The sequence below is a fragment of the Cryptomeria japonica genome, chromosome 4 (assembly GCF_030272615.1).
Source record: "Cryptomeria japonica chromosome 4, Sugi_1.0, whole genome shotgun sequence".
NCBI lineage: Eukaryota > Viridiplantae > Streptophyta > Pinopsida > Cupressales > Cupressaceae > Cryptomeria > Cryptomeria japonica.
The window spans coordinates 281,532,540-281,537,874 of NC_081408.1; positions in this window are offsets into that span (position 1 = coordinate 281,532,540).

Consider the following 5,335-nt stretch of genomic DNA (forward strand, 5'->3'; position numbering starts at 1 on the left):
GATGTTGATCAATCTATAGTGGACTCGTCATTCGTCCCTGTGTATATCCCTAAGAAAGTGGCACACACTTGCTGAATGGGCTCACTAGCGCCACCTACAGCAACTAATGACTCATCATGCGATACAAGAGGGTGTGCTAACTGTGCCCCATGCTGGATGATCACATCAGTCAATGATGTGACCACGTGAAGAGTCTATAGATCCATCGACTCTTTCAGGTCTAATGGGACAATCAAATGCACCTTGGGTTTGGGTGCTAGGGGGCAACGAATCTCCTGGGCTACTCCCCTATGGGCTCCAGGTCTATCGTGGGCAGACTCGCCACCTCTACCATGAAACTCTCTCATGTCAAAATAATTAGGCAACACATTAAGGACAAACTCACAATATACTTTCCTCAAAAAATACAATGTCACCTCAAAATTATTACAAGGTGGTTTGTCAAAGACCATCCACCAACTCTGCCAAAAAAGATTCTTCATCTACACATTGGTACACCAATGTATGAGAAACCTCTTTGCATTAAGAGGTAATGACTCACTAGTTTTAGGATAAACAAAAAGGGCACATATTTATTGTTTACTAATGGTTTTTTTTTTATTCCCTCATACGATAACCCACTAGCATAATATTGACGACATTTATTCCTACAGTTTCCCATTTTATAATTTGAGTGGAAACTGCACTGGCACCACTAGCTAATGTTTCGAGGCTAGTGGTGAGGGATTTATGAAGCTCAAGCTCAGATGTTTTCAATTTATTAATCAATCTATTTATTTTAGCTGTGTTTTGCCCTAACTGATTAAGCAATTTCTCCTGTGTATCAGGTGTATAGTCAAAAGCAGGAGTTGGAGGTGTATTCTGTGGATTTTGTTTGGGGTTTTGAGGAGGAGCATCTTGTTATTGTTGTTGTGGATTTTCAGAATCCGATTTGTGTAACAAAAAATTAAAAAACCTAATAAAAATAAACAAATTTAAATTCAAAACATATTTTTTTTGAAAAAAAGCGAAAGAAAAACAAAAATCAAGCAAAACCAACCTTGATCCATGGCATTTAGTGAGAAAATACCCAAATTATCAATTCGTGGTCACGTGAAAAATAAGACACAATCAGCAAAAAAAAATTTATTGACAGGTACCGTGTACATGCTTCTTTAGGACTTAAAACCGCGTATGGGGTTCTAAGTCCTAAAGCAACGCGTAGATAGTCATTTTTATAAAGGAACCCCATACATGCTTTTTTCCCTTTAGGATCGGGGATAACGAACATTAGTGGGTATAAGGTGATTTGAATTTTAAGTACTGTGATCGCAGTGCCTATTTTTTCAAGTTTTTTTAGGTGTGTGTCCACTTTTCTGCACACCATCTTTGTGCACTTACCCCATTTTTCCTAGCCTAACCTGGGAATGCTCCTCTCTATTCCTCTAATCCACTCTAGGTCCTCACTACCGATGTTTGATACTTTTCTCTTTGTGAATTCACTTGCATAAATCCACCAACTCACTAATCCACCGGATCTCACCAGAAACCTTGCAGGGTTTGCTCTACCATGGATTATACCTACAACTTCTGCTAACTTGTTTTCCTCCTCATGCTTGGATCTTCTCTCCCTTTGATCCCATATTCCCCTAGTCTGAGGCTAACAACCTAGACTCCAGTCTACTGTGCAAGTGATTCCTCTTGGTCACTGATACCTAGCCGGGCTATCATCAAGCTCACCTAGGGCCAGTCTGCTGAAACGACTGACGCCATTTCCTGGTCTACTACATATAGAACACTACTGTACATGGCTGGCTCTTTTTGACAACCTCCAATGGTCATGTGGATCCCACGATAGAGAGTCAAGACAGAGCCATGTTCACAAATTTGAAACACAAACAGAAAACAAGAGCACAAAAGGCGACTTTATTTACAAATCCAAGCTTGGCACAAATGCAACTTGGAATTCAAAAAACAAGGAAAAATAATATTTACCCTATCTACATTAGCACTTAAGGATTTAAGCCATGTTTACAACAGAAAATAAAACTCTGAGAAAATAACTAGAAAATGATCTTCCAATTGTTATTACAAAGAAGTTTGTTTTTGTGGAACTAACACATCCAACTATCCCAATCTAGCCAACCCTTACAGAATGCCCATTGGGTCTTTTATAGCCTCTTAGACATGCCTTGAATCATCCCTAACAGATGAGATTCAACTTGACACAATTCGGTTTCTGACTGTAAGTAACTTTTCTTTCTTCATCGGATCATCGGATCATCGGGTTAGCATCGCTTTCCTCATCGGGTCATTGGGTTAGCACCAAAACACTTACTCTGATGTCTGATGGCAATTTACAACTCACTTCCTTTTCTAGCGTGTCATCAAAGTAGCATCAAAACACTCACTCTGATGTCCGATGACATTTTACCAATTGCGCACTTCCTCATCGGTTTCCATCGGGTCATCGGGCTAGCAACAAAACATTCTTGCCGATGGCCAATGGTGCACTCCACTTCCTCATCAAGTTATCGATGTAGCTCCCAACCTCTTCTGCCAATAGCCAATGATGCGCTCCACACAATATGCTTTCCCATCGGGTCATTGGGTTAGCATCAAACATGTCTTGCCGATACCCGATGGCTCCACCCCGAACTCACTCTGCTCGCTCCACTCCACTGGCAACCTCATCAGCTCATCAAGGTAGGTGGAAAATAGTTCCACCAATAGCCAATGGTTCCACTTTGACTCACTCCAACAACTGGCGACTTCATCGAGCTATCAGGGTAGGTGGAAAACACTCCCACTGATAGCCGATGGCACCTCATCGGGTTATTAAGATAAGTATAGCCGATACATGGAATTTTCAAAAGAAGTCAAAATGCACTCCAAGCTCCAAACAGACAACCTAATGGACTAAAACCAGTCCTTATGCAAAAATTGCCAAAATTGAAAAGGGTATTTTCTCACCCTTAGGTGCTCCTGCACCATACTCCCCACACGAAAAATCAAGTCCCCTCTGGGGGCGACAAGGCAACATCAATGCCCAATCTTTTGAAATCGGATTCTGCAACCCAAGTGGCTTTGCCTTTAGGTAAGGTGCGCCACTTGATTAAGTGTTCGATATACATGCCATGCCTCATTTTCTTCTTCACCCTGGAATCTAAAATCTATTCTGCTTGTGGTTTAGAAACGGGTGGTACTGGAATATCACTGAGAGTACGTAGTTTCCCCTTCTGGATTCGGTCCATCTGGCACTACTATGGGAACTTTAAATTGAACCAAGTCTTGGACATTAAACATAGGGGACAATGCCAAATATGTGGGTAACTCTACCTTATAAGTATTGGAGCCATACTTAGCCAAAATTTTGCAAGGACCTATTCTCCTCATCTGAAGCTTACTAGGGACTCCCTTCTGCAATCTTGCCTTGTTCAGATGTACCATAGCCATGTCTTCTGCTGCAAATTGAATGTGTTTTCTCCTCTTATCTGCTTTAGCCTTAATCCTTTGCGTAGTGTCGATCAAGGTTCTCTGCACTTGTTCATGCACCTCTTTCATAGACTCAGTGAAATCTATTGCATGTCCACTTCTTCCTTCCAGGCTTCCCAAATCTCAAAGTTCACAAACATCACGTGGGTGGAGTCCATAAATAATCTCAAAAGGACTCTTACCTGTAGTTTTGTTGACACTGTCACTATATTCAAATTTTGCATGTGGTAGCACTTGATCCCACATCTATCCATACTCTTTCATTAGACACCTCAGAAGATTACCCAATACTCGGTTAATGACCTCTGTTTGACCATCTATCTGTGGATGGTAAGAAGAACCAAAAGAAAGGTTAGTTCCCAGTCTTGTCTACAAAGTTTTCCAAAAGTGTCCCATAAACTTCACATCCTTGTTTGAAACTATACTGAGAGACAACTCATGAATTCTTACCACCTCTTTGAAAAATAAATGTGCAATGTAACTAGCATCATGTGTAGTCTTGCATGGAACAAAATGACTCATTTTACTAAATCGATCAACAATGACAAAATTACTATTCAGGCCAGTCTTGGTTTTTGGCAAACCCACAATAAAATCCATGTTGATGCACTCCCATAGTTTTTTGGGAATTGGTAAAGGTTGGTATAGTCTAGCATTTGAACTAGTACCCTTGGCTTTCTGACACACAATACACTGCTCAACATACAACCTGATATCTTTATGCATTGTCGGCCAATAATAAAATCTTTGCACCAAATCAAGTGTTTTATTCAGACCAAAATGTCCACTAAGACTTTCATTATGTTTTTCCTATATGAGATTTTTCCTCATAGATCCTCTTGGCACACATAATTAACATCCCTTAAATAAAAGACCACTCTGCAATGTGTAATCTACATACTGGATATTGAAATGATTATTAAACTTACTGCATACCTTGTATACCTCAGAGAAGTCTTCATCTTCCATGTAAAGCTCCTTGAAACTCTCCACACCTATGCTCTACAAAGTCACTTCTTGGACAGTGAGAAGTTTTCTACTTAAGGCATCTTCTACCTTGTTCAACTATCCCTTTTTGTGCTTGATAGTGAAAGTGTATGTCTGCAGGTATTCTATCGATTTGATGTGTCTATTGCTCAACTTTTCTTAAGAATTGATAAAACTCAAGGCTTGGTTATCTATAAACACTACAAATTCTTTGGGCAAAAGGTAATGCCTCCACTTCCTAAGAGCTTGCTCTAAGACATAAAATTCTAAGTCATAGGATGAGTATCTCTTCTTGGTGTCATTCAGTTTATCACTATAGAATGCTACAGGTCTTCCCTCTTGGTTTAAAACAACTCCTACTGCTATATGACTAACATCACATTCTAGGGTAAACAACTTATCAAAACTTGGTAAAACTAGGATGGGCTAGGTAGCTATCCTCTTTTTGAGCAACTCAAACCCCTGGTCAGCTTCTTTAGTCCACCTAAACTTATATTTCAACCCACCCTTAATTGTATCAATAACATGAGCACAAATTTCACTAAAACCTCGAATGAACTTCCTATAAAATTGGGCAAGTCCATGAAAACTTCTTACCTCAGTAGCAGTTTTTGTTGTAGGCCAACTCTATATTGCTCCACCTTGCTACGATCCATTTCCAAAGTGCCTTGCGATACAACAAAACCCAAATAAATGAGTTCTTGTTTTATGAATTCATATTTTTCAAGATTGATTGCCAACTGTTCCTCATGCGGTTTCCTCAATACAATCTGCAAGTGTTCAAGATGCTCTTCCTTTGTTTTGCTAAATATGAGGATATCATCAAGGTATACCACTACAAATCTATCTATGTAGTCCTTTAACACCTCATTCA